This window comes from Cryptomeria japonica, chromosome 10, assembly GCF_030272615.1.
Source record: "Cryptomeria japonica chromosome 10, Sugi_1.0, whole genome shotgun sequence".
NCBI lineage: Eukaryota > Viridiplantae > Streptophyta > Pinopsida > Cupressales > Cupressaceae > Cryptomeria > Cryptomeria japonica.
Genome location: NC_081414.1, coordinates 87,882,988 through 87,902,905, shown reverse-complemented (window position 1 = coordinate 87,902,905; position 19,918 = coordinate 87,882,988).

Sequence of the window (19,918 nt, the reverse complement as noted above, 5' to 3'; positions counted from 1 at the left end):
TTTGCACCACTAAAAGTTCCAGTCACATATACTGGCAGACAACAAGTAGATGATTCAGAAACAGATTCAAATGAGTATGAATGGGGTCCAGACCACATCTCAGATACATCTACTACAGAAACCCTTGAAGAATCCAGTGATATCACAGATGACGCACAAGAGTTGATACGCCTAAAAATGCAAAAGGAAATAGAAGAAATTAGACTAAAAAGACAAGAAGACTATGAACAACAACTGGAGGAAGAAAGGACACAAGCAATTTCTTCACCTACTAATTCCCCCTCTAATGAGGTAGGACAAATCAGGTACGAAACTACAAAAGAAGAATTAGAAGCTACAGAAATAGAACTAGTCATCAATCCAGAGGAAGCTGAATGGAATAGACGGTAGGGATTAACAGAACCATCAAGGTTATGTCCACAAGTGTGTCAAATACAAGCAATCAATGAACCAAATCATGAAGGAACTTGCAGCATCAAAGATGTGGGTGTTGATACTATATATACTTTTACTAAGCCACTTGAAGATGAGTCAGAAACTTCATCTTATGACTCTGATAACTCAAAAAGGAGCTCTATTTATAACAACGATTATTCATCAACACATTATGATTACTCTGTCATGAATGTTGAGATGCTGTCTGCTGACCCTATTACTATCACACCACGGTATGTAGTCTAGTTTGAAGTAGGTGACGATGTTAGAAGTAGGTTGGTTGGGTTAGGTCCAATAAATACTAACATGAATTTCGATAATCATGTCGTAACTCTTCCCGGTCTCGAGACACATACGCAAGGTAGTCTTCTGGAACTCGACTGGTCGGTCCGAAGCCATGATGATAGTACCGTGAACTCCCTTGAGCCTGTTCCAACCTTATCCTTAATGCATCCAAAACTGATTGATTGTACTCTTTATAACCAACCCTTGAATGTACCTACTTTTGCCAATGATTATACATTAGCCTATTATCTCAATGCAGTCGAACCCATGTACTCTTCCACCAACAAACATAATGAAAACATGACTAACGCGGATATCAAGTATCTTAGTCGCAAAAATAAGAAGAATAAAAATAAAAGATCTGATGGTGAAAACCATATTGTGGCGGTGTCATAATCTAAAAAAGAGAAAATAAAGGACGTACCTAAAGGTGAAAACCTCTATGAGGTGCTTGAAGGTGAGATACTTGATATACTGCCAAGTCACTTCCAGGAGAGATCTTCCTATTGATCGAGCCAACTCAGCCAATGAACATTGGGAGTCAAGAGACACCACACATCATTCATTTAGCTCAATCACTATAAGTAGAAGAGTTAAAAGATTTCAACAACCTTTTTTTAGAAAAGAAGGTCAACTTTGCATGGACATACTCAGATATGCTAGGACTAGATCCTGATCTCATCATGCGTCACCTCTCTATTACACCAAGAGTTAAACTAGTCAAGCAAAAACTCTGTAAGATGCATCCTCATGTGGCACTGCTAGTCAAGGCTGAACTAGAGAAGTTGCTAAAAGCTGGATTTATCAGAGCTATAGACTACGCACAATGGATATCAAATATAGTACCTGTATCAAAGGTAGACAAATCTATTAGAGTTTGCACAAACTTCAGGGATCTCAACAAGGCATGTCCGAAAGACGATTTTCCATTGCCCAACATTGACATGATAGTAGATATGACTGCTGGATATGAGGTGTATTCATTAATGGATGAATTCTCTGGTTACAATCAGATCAAGATAGCACCTGAAGATCAAGAAAAGATAGCTTTCACATGTGCACGGGGAACTTTCTGCTGGAATGTTATGCCGTTTGGTCTAAAGAATGCAAAAACAACTTACCAAAGAGCAATAACCACTATCTTCCACAATATGATGCATAAAAACATGGAAGATTATGTTGATGACACCATGGTAAAAATAATGAAGAGATCTATGCATATTCAAGAACTAGGCCTCATATTAGATAGAATGGAAAGATTCAAGCTCCGATTAAATCCTAAAAAGTGTGCATTTGGAGTAACATCAGGAAAATTGCCTGGTTACATAATTTCAAAAAAAGGAATTGAGGTTGACCCTGAAAAGGTCCAAGCTATAATGGAAATGCCTCCACCCAAGAATATCAGTCAGATGAGAAGTTTACAAGGCCGTCTTCAGTCAATAAGACGTTTTATATCTCAGCTAGCCGACAAAGCTCAACCCTTTACGAAGGTATTAAGGAAAGGGATTCAATACAACTGAGATAAAGATTATGAACAACGTTTACAACAAATCAAAGAATATCTTTCTAATCCACGCATATTAATGCCATGGATTCAAGGTAAGCCACTGATCCTGTACATATCAACTACAGATACTTCACTAGGGGCACTTCTGGCACAATAGGATGACAATAAAAAGGAACGAGCTATTTATTACATCAACAGAACCTTGGTGTCATATGAAATGAAATACATTAGAATAGAGAAAACATGCTTAGCATTGGTCTTTGCATCACAAAAATTAAGGCACTATATGTTGGCACACTCTATTAAGTTGGTAGCTAAGATTGATCCACTCAAATATCTTCTCAGTAAAGCAACGCTTACAGAAAGACTGGCTAAATGGGTTATGGTTCTTACAGAATTTGATATCAATTATGTGGAACGTAAAGCCATCAAAGGACAGGTTATTGCAGACCAACTTGTTGATGCTCCACTTGAAGACAATCAACCTCTGCATATAGAATTCCTAGATGAATCAATCATGCACCTTACTGAACAATCATGGAAGATGTTCTTTGATGGGTCTTTCACTCAACATGGTTTTGGTGCCAGAATACTTTTTATTACTCCTCAAAAATATTCAATTCCGAAAGCTTACAAGATTCTCTTCCCTTGCACAAACAACATTGCAGAATATGAAGCTTTGGTAAACGGGGTCAAGCTGCCCATCGAGTGGAAGATAGTTGAATTACACATCTATGGATATTCTCAACTCATTATCAACCAAATCAATTATCTATATCAGACAAGAGATGAGAAATTGATGCCTTATAAGAGAATGGTGGATGATCTCAAGAAATACTTTGCCTTCGTATCATTTCAGCAGATCCCCAGAACAACAAATAGAGCAGCAGATGCAATGGCCACTTTGGCATCTATACCATAGCTACAAGAGTCTAATTTTCACTTTGAATTCCTGGTGGAAGAGTTAAATTATCCTGCCTATGATTCTCCCGAGTCCCAGATGGTCTGTTCCATTATTGGACATGACTCATCTCGTTATAGCCACATTTACTCTTACCTTCGTGACCAAGTTGTCCCTGCTAATCTTTCCTGAAATGAAAAAAAAGAACCTAATCCGAAATGCGTCACGGTACGTCATCATTGCTAATGACCTATTTAGGCGAGGTTTAGATAATACTTTGCTTAGATGTCTAGAAACTGAAGAGTCCCAACGTGCATTATCCGAGGTTCATGAAGGTATTTGTGGATCCCATTCGAACGGTCTAACTTTAGCATGAAAACTACTAAGGGCTGGCTACTATTGGCCAGACATGGAGAAAGAAGCTATAAAATTTGCTAAAACCTGTGAAAAGTGCCAACTGCATGGGCACCTTATCCATTCTCCAGCAAGGGATCTCATACCCTTTGTGACACATTGACCCTTTCAACAGTGGGCGTTTGATTTAATTGGCCAAATATATCCTACATCATTTAATGGACACAAATTTATTATCATTGCCACTGAGTACTTCACTAAGTGGGTAGAAGCAGCTCCGCTCATCAAGGCAACCGACAAACAAGTAGCTCTCTTTATTCTTAATTATATCATATGCAAGTATGGTATACCTTCATCCATTATAACTAACAATGGAGGACAATTCAAGAACAAAGATCTAGATGAATTCCATGAGAAATTCAAAATAAAACAACACTGGTCATCAGTATATTACCCTCGAGGTAATGGACAATTAGAGGCATCTAACAAAAATCTATTGACTATCTTGCACAGAACAGTGAACAAATCTGGGAAGGATTGGCATTTGCAGCTCAATCCTACACTGTGGACTTATAGAACAAGTATCAGAACACCTACTGGGGCTACACCTTTTTCTCTAGTGTATGGGTCCGAAGCAATGTTACCTATTGAGGTGGAAATATCATCTCTAAGAGTTTCTTTGCAAGATCTTGTTATTGATGAAGAATATAGAATATCTAGATTGCAAGAGCTCGAATTGTTGGATGAGCGTCGGCAAGTGGCATTTGATAACCTCAGAGTGTATCAAAAATGAATGTCCAGAGGATATAACAAAAAGGTTTGACATCGAGAATTTCAGGTTGGTGACCTAGTTCTAAGAGAAAATCCTAAAAATCAACAGTTTCGAGACAACAAAGGGAAGTTTGAACCCAACTGGTTGGGTCCCTATATCGTTACTGCAGCTTTTGGCTCTGGCGCCTATCAACTTTCAACATCAGAAGGAGAACAGCTCCGCGAATTGATCAACACTATCCATCTGAAGAAATTTTTCACTTAAATATTCTCTGCTCCAACAGCTTATATAGCGAAAAAGTCCTGAAAAAAAATCCTAAAAATCCTAAAAAGTCCTGAAGAAATTCAAAAAAAAAGAAGAAGAAAGAAATTCAAAAAAAAAAGAAAAAAAGAGAGAAAATGCCTTGGTAAAAACCTGGTAAACAGACACCTTGGTAAAAAAAATAAAAATAAAAATGAATCTCTGCCAAGCAGGTGAAAGCCTGGTAAACGGGCGCCTCTTGTACTCAAGCGCTCCATCTATCAACGCAACATTGGCATTCCCATTTTCATGCATCTTTGCTTTCACTTGTACATATTTCAGTTACCTTTGTGACATCCTAGTTCATTGGAACCCTCATGCCTTGAAATCGATCATTGTTGTAGTCTTAGGTTAATCGACAAGAGCACATTACATGTCCTACGCAGTGTCAACCAAGTCAACCTTACGTCAGTGAAACCTGGTCGTCCACTCCGAGTCAGTCACCTGTCTCCTGACTACTGAAGAGTTTTATCACTGAGTTAACAAGCAAAACAACATATTGGAAAACAATCACTAAACAGTTTGAGCTATGCAGGAAAATTTTCTTTGTGTGCTGTCTTTTATTGGTTTTCGATTATTATCCCTCTGAGTAACTCGAGGAAGTCTATCTTGACTAAGAGGAGCAAGGATTGGGGGCATAATATTTTCTTGTTTTTCTACTTGAAGGAATGATCCCAATGATTTGGAAACATCTAAATTAGCTGGGTGTCTGTGATAAGAGCCTTCACATCAAGGTGAAATCGCCTCACATACCTCGACTCCGCTTATTTGAATGCTACAGGGAGGTTCCCATAATTTCTTTGTTTGTTTTGAGGGAATTTCTTTATTGTGCAATCCAGGTCCCTGTGAAATCTGTCCAAGGATATGAACGAAAAAAGGGTCATTGCGGACAAGATAATTAATATTGCACATGAAAAGCAAGGAACTCTAATCTGCCTGCTATAATTGTAAAACACTCAATGATGAAAATTAAGCTTTTCAAAATCCAGTGACTAGGTTTAGGTCCCATTGTGCATCTCATTTTGCATTTCCTTCTACATCTTGTGAATTTAGAGTAATTTCGGTATGGTAACAATGATCTCCTTATTTTCTGCATGAGCGTTGGAAGCTTCATCATTTCTTAGCTAAGTTGCCTCTTTTCATCATTTATCTGATCGAGTACTTGTGTTTTGAGATGTTAGCTGTATACATGAGCATCTTATATAGATTCATACATTTCATACATTCATTTGCATTCATCTTATTGCATAGAAAAATGAAAAATTTGCATTACTCATTACTCATTCACATTCATTTATTTGCATAAGAAAAGAAAGAAACATAGACATCCATGATCATTTGCATTAAATACATCCCTACTGAAAGATATGCATACATATAGAATAAAGCATATAGAACATCATTTCATAATCAATCAACACAAGTACGATGAAATTAAATCAAGAGCTCGTAAATCGATTGTCCTGAGTCCATTTTCGGGATCGAAATCGAAATTCGAGATCATTTTCCTAGTCAATTTCACAAAGTTTGGACCACTTAGCTCTCTTCATCAAAAACTCATTCTCTCTTCTAATTTCGCTCAATTTCTCATGAATCAACGCTGAATCTCAATTTAATTTCTACAAATCAACTTTATGCTCAATTTCTTATCAATCAACAAAAATATTTCAAAAATTCCTCTTAATCAATTTGTGCTCAAATCATTATCATCGCTTAAAATTGCCTATCATCATGTACCCTCGCTATCTTTCGATTTCTCTCCTGAGGGGGCATACTCGTGACCTTACATCTTCAAATGTTGAGAAATTTTTTAAATCTTCATTGAAAATCGAGCAAAACATCTTTTTCAACTAAAGAAAATCAATCAAATCCTCATCGCTAGGGGCATCTCAACTTCATCGCTTTGTATCAAGTTGAGATCTCTCGATCATCTGAATCAAATCAATCTCTAGGGGCATATCAGTTTCATCGCTTCATATCAAGCTGTTATTGTCTTTATCTGAATCAATCTCTTAACGTTAATCAGTTTTACCGCTTTTCATCAAGCTGATTATTCGTTTAAACTCAATCAAGGGTTTAAAGAGTATCTTTGATCACACTCAATCTAAGCAGGTGTTCAGTATTCATCGCTTTGGATCAAGATGGACAGTTTATCTTCGCTCATCGTATCTTGATCAATCAAGTTCAAGATCGATTTTTATCATCACTCACTGTGTCTAGATCAATCAAGTTCTAGATCAGCAAGATCTGCTTCTTGATCAATCAAGTTCAAGTTCTGTATCTATGTTTTCTATCGTTCCTAAGTTCAATCAAGTTCAAGAATGGTATCACTTTAATCAGACTTCATTCAGCTTCGTCGCTTCGAAAAACAAGCTAAACACCTCGGTTTTCATCTAGTTCATAAATTCAAGCTCTCATCTCTCATTCAAAAAATCATGGAGAATATATTGTTATTATGCTGATCTTGCTCTAGGTTCATTGATAATTTGCATACATATTTAGATCATTTATTGCTTAAATCTTGTTAGATTAATCTTGCATCCATCTAGCATTAATATCATGCTCATATAGATTAAAATCCTTTGTCTTGGTGGTCTTGTCACTGGATAGCTTAGCAATCTGAGAGCAATCTAAACTCGCATCTACTAGAAGGCAATGAGTCGCTTTGTAATGGTTTATTATTCATTGATTATTGATTTACTAACCATGCATCTAATGACTTAATTGAAGTGTTGTGTATTCTAGATACAGATACAGGTCCACTTTTCACACACACATTACCCTTTACCGATGGGCGGTCAAAGTGCTTTGCTTATTATTCATGTTATTTGTCAAGGTGTTTTGCTTGTCATTCACGTTACCGTGCAGTATGGTAAACTAAAGTTTCAGCTTTTACTCTTACATATTTTTGCTTGCAAGATGTGAAAGATAAAAGCAAAACAATTCTTTAAACAACTAAAATGGTTTTTTTTTCTTCACTTTATTTTTTCTTTGCTGTAGACTAAAGACCATATTCTGAATTGACTGCACATCACTAAATAATTATGCCGAAGGCATACCCTATATGAAGTTTTCCACTCACATTGTGAAATCAACAATCCAAATTTGAGGAGAAGGATGCAAGACTATAGAATTAATCACAACTACTTATTTAAATTTACATAAGATTTTAAAAAGATATATTATATGATAAAAACTAAAAAATTCATATGTAAATATATTAATTAATTAGAAAAAGAATGTTCATAAAGGAAAAAATCTAATAAGAATATTTTTTCAATATTATTTATTTTATTAAGATATTCTATCTTGTTTTCTATTTTTCTAAAAAAGAAAAAGAAAAAGTAGAAAAATAAATGTACTATTAAATTTCTACAAAGAAAAAAATAATATTAAAAAAAGTAAAGCTAAAAGTAGGAAAATAAATATATTATTAAGTTTCTACAAAGAAAAAAATAATATTAAAAAAAGTAATTAGCTTTATTCTAATTCATCTTTTCCTTTTTGTTTTACTGATTAATTTTCATTAAGTGTAAAATTTATTTTAGTTATTTATGTCTTTTTATGAAATTACAAATAATAATTAAAAACAAGAGACGCAATGCGTCAAGTTCCTGCCAATAGTGTGGTAAGTTTAGAGTAGAAAAATAAGGAAGAAGAAATATGGAGAGAGGGATATAGAAGTCTAAGGAGGGAGAGTGGGAGAGAGAAGGGGGAGAGACAAAGGGGAGAGAGGAAAATAGAGGGAGATAGGTAGATCGAGAGGAGATATCGATATATAGAGGAAGAGCGAGATGGAGAGATATATAGAAATATAGATGGTGAGGTAGAGTATTAGAGAGATAGAGATATGAGAAGATATAGAGGGAGGGAGGAAGAGTGAGATACAAAGAGATAAACATAGATACAAATAAATATAGAGTAGATATATACAAATAGATATGGAGACAGGGAGTGATAATAGGGGGAGATAGAGATAGATATGAGAAGATAAAGAGAGATAGAAGGTTCAACAATCAATTTTTGTTAGTGCTATTTCTCTCTCACTAAATAGAGCAAATTATACTTATTGTACTTTGTGAAAAATTATCATAGGGTAATTATTAATTATTGATTGCTATTTGTAGAGAAATTTATTTGTTTAGTACAATGAGTGAATGTTCAAGGTTATTCCATATAATATATAATAATAAACATATCTTAATTATCTACTATATTGTATTTTTATTTAATAATTCATATTATAAAACATAATATAATAATAAATGTAAATATAAATTCTATATTAAAAAAAAATGATTTTACTGTGAATAAAGTATTATTATTTATTTTGATTAATTTAATTTATATTGTATTTTAAATTATTATAATATTTTTGTTGTTAGATATTTGATTTGCCAAAATTAAAATTTAAAAAATATAAACATCCTCATCCTCAAAATTTAAATGTGGATGGTAAAGGAGAAAAGGAAATGTATGAGGGGTAGAGGGGAGTTAGAGAAGGTTTATGTTGATGCTAGATATACGAGATTGTTTGAGTGAAACAAAAGGTAATGTATTATAGTGTTGAAAATCGATTTGGTGATAAAGGAAGTAATTATGATAATTGTAATGACATAAAATATTGATACATATACAAATAAAATTTCTATTTGTATTTTCTTCATGATGAAATTCAAGGCAGTAGACTTTAATTTAGTAGCAGATTGAAGTAGATTTTTTTGTCAAGTCTGAAATGATTGGTTAATTTTCTATTTCAAAAGAAAAACACATGCATTGTATTCATAGGTGAATACCATAATGGTAAGTTTGTCTTTATAGAAAATTTGTTTGATGTTTTCTTCGACATATAGGTTACTCAGAGTTGAACCCTTGCAACAATAAGGCGGTTTAAGAAATTGGCACGATTGATTCGTTTAGAGTAACATTTGCATAGTATTACTCTTAGTTCAGTATACATTTATTGTAAGTAAAAAAATAATTATTTTCTTAGAAAGAAAAAACCTTAAGTTAAATAAAAAATGAGAATTATTTATTGAAAAGGGAAAATAATTAAACTAAAAAAGATGAAAATAAAATAAAACTAAAATTACTAATGACAATGCTATCTTAATTTATTCTATTATTTTAATTTTAAACATTAAAAATTTATAAAAGGTTAAGTTTTTACCTATTTATTTTAATTCACCTTATTTCCAAACTCTTCAAACCAATTTTAATTATTAACTATGTTATGGCAACATATATATCTGGAGAGAGATGATACCAATTTTTATTAATAGTAATGATAGAATAATGTTGCTCACCTAATTTATTTATACATTAAATCTATGCTATTAATAATGATAATGTGTGCCCAGTGAATGACAAACCTATGGGCGTGAATGAAAATCTACATGAACATAAATAAATGGGCAGAAATGTGGCAACGAAAAATGTATGGCTAGAAAGAACTCATTGGAGAAAAAATTGAATGCGCATTTGATGTAGTAATATCTCACAGATTTGAATGATTTATGGTTAAAAAGTTTATTAAAAAATATTTTAAAAAATGATAATTTGATTCTACACTGAGTGAAATTAAGGGTAACATGTGGAATCTTATTTTAATTTAATAAAATATTGTATTCAAAATTTAATCGTAAATTCAAATATGTAATATTCAAAAAATAAAAATAAATTTTACATCCACTGTTGTATTATAGATCAACAAAAAGAAATAAAAATAAGATTTATATAGCTATGTAAAATAAAAAATAAATAGAAATATTAGAAATTTCATTCAAAAAAAATAAATTCATTGAACAATAAGTATAACAAAATTTATTGGAAAACAAGTGGCATAATTTTGTAACTAACACTTATAATACAAAAGTCTTTGATAATTTAATAAATTTTAAGATAATGTAATAACTAAAATTTATCAAAGACATAAAAGAATAGAATAAAATAAAATAAAATAAAATTATATATGATTAAAATACACACATCACATCATAATAAAAAGTATATATAAAAAATAAATGCATACAATACAAATAAACCACTAAAGTATATTAAAGAACTGAATAAAATGATTTTTTTTAGTTTTGTAATATATTGTGATGATGATGAGTGAGCTTTAATCGCTGACATCATATCTTTTTTGAGTTTGAGCCAACATATGAAATGTTTTGAATAATTATTAGTTTTTCATTATGATTAATAATTTCTCTTAAATTTTGTATAAGATTATTATTCAAATATATTATTGCAAAATAGATTTTGAGCTACTTTGCTTTATTGAAATCTGCTATAATAGATTCTCAACTACTATGTTTTATTGGAAATAAAACTATTTCATTGTCTGGCAGACAAATGAAACAACCCGTTCAGAGCATTGGACAGACAGCTGAAAAGTAGGCACATGGCATATAAGGATAGCTTAATTTGCACATTTGGCATTTGTTTTATGTATATGTGGCACATGCTTATGATTATAAACCAATTGTTCCATCTTCCCCAATTTTGGACAAGGAGTAAACGCAGTGAGCGTTGAAATCATATACAGAGAAGAGGATGCTCCATTTTTGTATGCTGAGCACAAAACCTAATTATTTCCCCTTTTTGTTTTGGGTGTGGTTCGCAGGCAGTGCCGGGGTATCATGTACGCAGGCAAGAAACACTAAGCAGGTGGGCACTCTGGCAGAGTTCACGGTGGCGGAAGAGCATCTGTTGGCGTTGAAGCCCACCAATTTGTCTTTCGAGGAAGCTGTGAGTTTAACGCTTGCGATCTTAACCGCACTGCAGGCATTCGATACAATTGATTTTCAAAAGGGACAGAGCGTTTTTATTGTGGGAGGAGCAGGCTACGTGGGCACTCTGGCGATTCAGCTGGCAAAGCATGTTTTCGAAGCTTCTAGAATTGTTTCGACTTGCAGTGCAGGGAAAGAGGAGTTTGTGAAAATTCTGGATTGTCATTTGCTTGGGTTTTGGATTTTAATAATCGCAGAAGGGTTTTCAGGTTATATTGCTTTAAAGTCCTTCAATTTGGTTAAAAATTTGAGGTACAGGAAGAATGGCTTCGTTTTCCTGTCCCTTTTCATGTTCTAATTTGCCCAGGAATTTTCGCATTGAATGGAAATTTAGGCCAAACTGTCAGTTACGGCAGGGTGTCAATTGTATTTTACCCAATTTGAAAATTAAAGCTAATCACAATTTCTTAATTTTCTTATAATTAAAAGAATTTTTATACCAGGAACGAGTTCAGCTGTATCCCTGGTTTTATTTAGAACCCTCTTTTTATATTTCAGATTTTCCATTTAATTCATTTTTGTTTATTGTAACATGCCAGATAAATTTTGAATAAATTTTGAAACCTGCAGAATTTTGCCTTTTGGAAAGCACTAAGCATTACATTGTTTACAATGGCTGAGCGTAACACCCAACACAGCTTCACGCCTAAACTAAAGAAACAGATTTAGAAAAACGCATCTGCTCTAAACTAAAGAAACGGATTTAGAAAAGAGAAATAAACCTGAAAAAACAGCTACAAAACAGAGGATTTGGTTCTGGCTAAATTACTTTGCACCGTTTGCCGCAAGAATGAAGAATCCAACAATTGCACAGATTTAGGATCAGAAACAAGGGTTTTCTAAACATACCTCTTTAGTACTCAAATAAAAGTATCCGCTTCTCTTGGCTGCCTGAAATAAGCCACTGCTAAGCTTTTATGTATTTGCAGAACACCACAAACCAACAGTTGATTTAGAAACAGCTAGAAACATCAATAGACAAACAAAGCTACCACACAAATATGCATTAATGCGATGTCAAGTTACACAGCTCTTGCAATGGACCTCTGTAAAAGTTATGTCAAGTTACACAGCTCTTTAGAATGGTATTCCAATAGTTTTGTGGACAGACGTAGCGAAATGAGCTAGAAAACATGGAAATGAATAAACAATCGAACTTATTTGTCTGGGAAGTTTCCAGATAATCACAGTTTCCAGAAAATGCATCAAATCCCATACGCATTTAATGATTTTGATTTATTGCATTCTTAAAGTTTTTGGGCTTATTTATTTTCTTATTATTAATTGCATTTAATCAAATATTTTAACGGCATTCACCAATCATATTAAACATAAATACTATCATATTAAGTATTATTCTAATTTAAATTTGTCAACATTTGCTTCAGCGTTCAACCTCTCAAAATTCTTACCGCTCATTGGACAAGGTGAAAAAGTAAATTGCATCAAACGCAGGAACTAATTATTAAAATAATTTAATTTATAATTCTTTGTCTTATCAAAATGTTAGTTGTTGTAGAATAATCATATTTAGAATTAAAATATTACTTAATTTGAAAATATTTTTAATGTTACCTTCTTTTATTAGATATTCTATTTTTTAATTTATTTTAATTCTTCTACTTTTTTTCAAGATTATTTATTAATTAAGTTGAAATTTAATTTTAATTATTTATGTCTTCTTCTGGAATTATAAATAATAATTAAAAGATATTAGAATTAATCTAACTCGTATTTTTATCTTATTAAATTTTTGTTTATTCTAGAGTAATTAAATATTTGAAATTTATTTTAATTTATATAATAAAATAAATTCCAACTTCAAACCTAAATTAAACGTTTAGAGCAAGAGAGAGCAACTAACTATCGATTAGTCATTTCATACCAATAATTTATAACTAGTTGTGTCCTCGAAGAGTTATACTAAGGGTAACATGCCATTTGATTATTATCTCCAGCTATATCTCTCTCTGGGCTATTTATATCTCCTTACCTCTCCCCGTATCTCTCTCTTTGCCCCCTCTATCATTCCCACTATATATCTATCTCTGTATCTCTCCTTTCCCCCTCTCGCTCCCTCTTTTTATATATCTCTACTTCTATGTTCTCCTTCTCCCTCTCTCCCTCACTATGTCTATTTATATATTTTAATCCCTCTATATATATCTCTTTCACTCACACACATTCCATATTTCTCCTTCTTTATCTCTATCTCTATATCTCTCTCATTCACACAAACACATGTACTCCCTATTTCTCCCTCTTCCTTGATATCTCTATCTCTATCTCTAGATCTTATACATTCCTCTTCCCTCGTCTCTCCTACTTTCTCTCTATATCCCTCTCTACCTCTTCACATATCACTTCCTATATATTTATCTTTCTATCTCCATGCCTCCCTCTCCCCCTTTCCATTTCCTTCCTTCTCTTCCTCTCTCTCACCACCTAGATATTTTACAAGTTATATCTATTCTCTCTCTCCTTTCTACCCTTATCTCCATATATTTCTATCCCTATACACCTCTCTCTCTCTCTCTCTCTCTCTCTCTCCATATTTCTATCTTATCTCTCCCTATCTTCCTCTCTCCTCATTACTCCCTCTTTTTATATCTCTCTATTTCTACTCTTTCTAAGCATACACTCCCTATTTCTCCCTTCCTATCTCTATCAGTTTTATCTCTCTATATTCCCCCCTCCCTATCACTCTCCCTCTTTCTAAGGTCTAAACCTTTTTATCTATTACTTGTCTATGTCACCTTATTTCTCTCTCACTCTTCTCCCCTTTATCTCTATCTCCATACATCTAAATCCTCGTCTGAATCTATATATCATTATCTTCGTCCCTCTCTCTCTCTCTCTCTATCTTTCCTCATTCACTCCCTATCCCCCTATCTATCTCTTTATCTCTATCCATCTCTCTCTTTCTCTTCATGTATATATCTACATCTCTTTATTTCTCTTCCAATATATGTGCATCTCTCCCTCTATCTCCCTCTATTTCTCTCACCCTCTTTTCATCTCTATGTGTCTATCCCTAGATCTCTTTGTTTGTCAATCTCATTATATATCCCCCCCTCTCCCCCTCTCTGTATATTTCCTTAGATATCTATCTCTCACTCTATCTCACCATCTATTTATATGTATCTCTCCCTCTTTGTTTACAGATCTCTCTCTATCTCTTCCTCTATATCCCCCTATCTTTCTATCTCCCTGTACCTCTCTCTATCTCTCTATCTATTTTCCCTCTTCTTCTCTCATTCTATTTTCATCTCTACCTGTATCTTCCTCTCTCCCCTATATCTCTAGACATGCCTCTCTCTCTCTCTCTCTCTCTCTCTCTCTCTCTCTCTCTCTCTCTCTATATATATATATATATATATATATCCCTATCACTTCTTTCATCTGTCCTTCTAACTCTATCTAGTTATTTTATCTCTCTCTACCACTATATCTCTCCATCTCTTTATATATCACTTACTATCTCTATCTTTTTATCTCCCCCTTTCTCTCTTTTTATTTTTCTTTTCCATTTTTATTTATTCCTCTCCCCTCTCTCTTTTATCTCTCCATATCTCTCTCCTCCTCTCCATATTCCTCTCCTTATTCTCCATCTTTTTCTCTAACTCTATTTATATCGAGCTATCTTCTTCTTCTCTATCTCTATCTTTATCTCTTTACCTATCTCTCTCTCAATCTTCGCCCCTCTAATTCTCCCTGCTTCTAGCACTATCTCAACCTCTCTCTCGCTCTCACCATGTGTTGTTGGTAATGAAACTTGATTTTCTTGTCAATTTAAAGGTTTTGTTTCGATTATGATTGGATCGCTATAAGTGGATGCATAGTTAATTTGAAGCTATCACTTCTCTAATGAGAACTTTGTTGCATAAACAACATTATGACCTAAGAAGTGACCTCATGTATTACCCAATTATATGCAAAAAAATAGACCAATGTTTTTTTCTAATTCACCTCACACACCTCTTTCGGTATACCCATTGCACACTAAGGTGCAATTGCTAGTTTTAAAGTATATGACAACATATTTGATGGGGAACATTTTTTCAATCTATTTTTCATAACGTAGATTTTAAATAAAGAAATTCACTCATTTTCAATTTTCAAAAAAAAATTAGACATAAATTAAATGTTTTTAATCAAAATGAATTATTTTATTGAAAATTTTTGGTAAATAATTTGTGAATTGTATATTAAATTTTATAAATGGTTAACATTTATATTTGGAAATTTTCATAATTTAATTATTTTATATATGTCAAAGTTTTCAAGTTTTCTAATATTGGGTGAGGTTTTTATATAGAAATTTAAGCATAATTTGGTGGTTACTTTATAATATATTAAGCATTGTCCTCTTCATATTAGTCATTTGTCTTTGAACTTGACAATTGTATGAAATGGTTTGTTGATATTTTGAAGAGTATATTAAATTATATATTCATCATATTTTTAGTCGATAGACTTTAGTGTGGGCTTTTAAGCCCGAAAAATTGTCAGTAAGCTAAAAAAAAATTGCTCGCTAAGAGCCTCCTTCCTGGCGGCGACCGAAACGCTGTCGCTATCATGTTCGCATTTAGTGATGAGGTTTTTTTTTAAAATTCAATCTTTAGCTCCAATGTTGCTTACAAGCCACATTCGTGCCGCAGGATTTATTAGCGATAGGTTTATTGTACAGAGCAAGAACTACCTCCAGCCACGTAAACCTACATAGGTGTTTCATCTAACCCTATTTAATTAAAATACTTTAGATGGAACCCCTAGAAAATTAAATGATTAATATTTTAAAAACTATTTGATTTTAAAAAAATAGAATGTCCCATAAATAAGACACACCATAGTGGAGATAACCTAGGTTAAATTGATAATCACATTAATGCATGTGTACAAGGGAAAAGTGAGCAAAAAACTGAAGAAGTTGAGGAAATACAACTTCAGAGATCCCAAGAACACCTGCATGCAAATGCCTGTCACAAGAGAAGAATGGAGGCACATAAAGCAAAAAAACATAAATGCTCTGAAAAAGAAGATTATCATTCAGAAAGGGAATCAATTGAATGAACAAGTACAATACAATCCTTATAAAAGGACAATAGAAACCCTAAAGATATGCAACCCTAAAGAAACCCTAAAGGGATAATATGTATTTAAATTATTAAATACCTACAATATTTATTACATGCCTAAGTTTAGCTTAAGCGTAGAGTTTAATAGACTAATAATTAAATAAATAATTATTAGCTAATACAAGATAACTCTAACACCCCCCCTTAAGATGAACTTAGGGAGTAGCTAAAACACTAAATGCATGAAGCAAAAAATGCAATTACATGATGAAGGCAAATTTGGGTCCCGACAACAAGGCCTGATGAGGTACCCAATCACAACCAAATCTCTATGAACTGGAGAAATAGAGAAAACCATGTGGGAAAAAAACTCTATCCAAAAAAAATGGAAAAAGCAAGAACACCACTGAAGGAAGAAATAGCTGCAAACACTGTCGAAGAGTAACTGTTGATCTGAAGAACCTCCACTAAAATAGAACATGACCAGGTAGAGAAGACTGTAATCTGCATGAGTGCCCTCAAATGACACTACTCGAATCAGATGGCAAACAAAGGCAAACAACTGAACTCGAAGATACAGATGGCATGAGACACCAAAGCCTGAAGAGCTGATCAATTGAACCAAGGAAGCATTAGAACCAATAGGACAAACCTCCCCATAATGCTGAAGAGGGAGAGGGACAGGAACACTGAAAAGGACAGCCAAGAAGAACTGCATGACGAAGAACCAGGAACATCAAAGGTGCTGAGACAAGTACATGGTGTTGTGGAAGGAACACTCACTTGACACACATCATGAGGTGAATGTCATGGAAGGAACACTCACTGGACAAAGGAAGATGGCAAACAACATGCAAACATCGACCCCCTCATGGCACTTTATCAATAGTGCATGTACAACAAGGCACAAGATGTGCAAGATCCCAAGTAAACAATGCATGATGGCACTTTATCTCAGTGCGTTTGCATAAATGAAATGCTACAATGATAAGAAGACTGGAAATAGAAACGAGAACCAAAATAGAGACATCCTACCCAGAGAAGAGATCCCACGACTTGAAACAACCAAGATATCCACCAGAGTGCTGAAAAGCAAAAAAATGAATAAAAAATGCATGGAGAAGAATCTAGAAATAAAACTCATATGGCTGGAAAGTGCACAGAACAAGCTTTCCAACAATATAAAGTTTTCGAAAAATGAAGTTCAGATGCTCATTCTATGGCTCCCGGAGTGCAAAAAAGAGAACCCACTTTGACTGAAAAAAACATAGTCAAACAGAAAAATTGGAAAAAATTACCAACATGACGAGGTCCGGCTCAGAACCAGCTTTCCGACGCCTATTCGTTTTCAAAAAAACGACTCCGTATACCCAAGATATGGCCAAAAGAAAAAACCCCTCTTTTTGGGCATAAAAAGGGTAAAAAAATATTTAAATTTTTTTTTTTTGATGAAATTTTTTTGACGCATTTGCAAGTACAGCCGTACGGATTTCTGTTCCTCGTAAAGCGTGCCAATGAAAAAATCAGGCCTAGATGCACTTGTCACTGAAATAGGTCGAATTATATATCAAAATGAATGGAAACGCCCTTCGGAAGCCAACGGTGAGGTCTATTTTGGCCCAAACTGCTCTAATTTTATTTAATACTTTTTTGATGAATTTCTCAAAATTCGTGCAAAAAAAAGGGCAAAACCAAAGAAAAAATTTCAGAACCCAAATTTGTCAAAAATTGACAAATTTTATATGGAAATGGGGGTTTTGGGGCGTTCTAAGCTCAACAGTGAGGTCTGTTTGAGCCCAAAATGATTAAAAAACAAAACAAATACCCTAGATCCAATAAAAAACAACTCTGTAAAAAACTTGAAACCCTCCTCCAAAAAATCTTCTGAAAAATCAAGAACAAGCAGCAGCAGATGTAGGCTCTGATACCATGAAGAAGTTGAGGAAATACAACTTCAAAGATCCCAAGAACACCTGCATGCAAATACCTGTCACAAGAGAAGAATGGAGGCACATAAAACAAAAAAGCATAAATGCTCTGAAGAAGAAGATTATCATTCAGAAAGGGAATCAATTGAATGAACAAGTACAATACAATCCTTATAAAAGGATAATAGAAACCCTAAAGGGATAATATGTATTTAATAATTAGAATAATTATTAAATACCTACAATATTTATTACATGCCTAAGTTTAGCTTAAGCGTAGAGTTTAATAGACTAATAATTAAATAAATAATTATTAGCTAATACAAGATAACTCGAACAAAACAAGGATATAAGGGGTATATTACTCCTCTGTAAAAACATTGAAGTCAAAATTATAATTAAAAAATCTATTTCTTTAAACATTCATACAAAAAAAATTAAAATATTATTGCTTAGTATTTAAGGGCATTTTTTATCACTTATATACCATTTTCAATAAATTTTAATTTAATTTAAGTATTTTCTTAAAAAAATATAATTTAATAATATATATAATATTTTTATATAAAATGTCAAATGATCAATTCTAGTCAATTTATATGATCACTTGGTTCTCATGTTGGAGATAGGTGTTCAAATTACTAATGATATCTTACTGTTGATAGGAATCCTAGAGTATTATTCTTACTCCAATAATAATGTACAACAAACATGTGGGTAATGATGTTGGAAAGCAAGAAGGAATAAAAGCAATTATCTTATAGGTGAAGATCAAAGGAGTTCAAGTAACCAACTTATAATAGTGAAAGATGAAAAAGGTGAAGCATATAATGAGGAAGAAGGTGAGAAGGAGAGGCATTCAATTTTTATAGTAATGTCATAATAGGAGAAATGGGAGTTTGCATGCAATTTCAATAGTATCCCTCATTGGTAGAGTGTTAGCTAAACTGATAATCTTATAAAATCGATTGTAGGGACATGGGTCCCATTAAAAAATCTTCATGATTACGGATAGAGGCCTCAATAAGAACCCCCACTAATCAATCTAAAAGATACATTTTTCGTACAAATTTTAGTTAAAAAATTTGTTTTTCTATAGTCCCATTAACATAATTTGATCACTTGTGAATGCTAATGTATGCAATTTATTGATAAGGGATAAAAATTTAGAAATTCTTGATATCATCTTGACATTTATTTTAGCTATCAACTCCAATATTCAATCAAATTCTTAAATCTTTTTATAAATTTTATACTGTAGCTTTATTGACTTACTCATCTTAAAATCTATTTGAAATGTAATTGAATTTTAAACTCTGAAATGTCTTATTAATGAGTATTTCTTGAATATAATTTCTCATAGAAAATTAATTGAGAAGCTATCTCTAAATGTTCAAGGCCTTTTGGCAATGAAGATTAGTCTCCATTATATTATTTTGAAAGCAATAGTCTTATTAAAGTATGTACAAGTCAACAACTCACAATCAAACAATATAGGTCTCTTTAACCATAAAGGTAAAATAAGAAACTTTATCTATATAGTGTATAGATGTAAAAAGTGTTA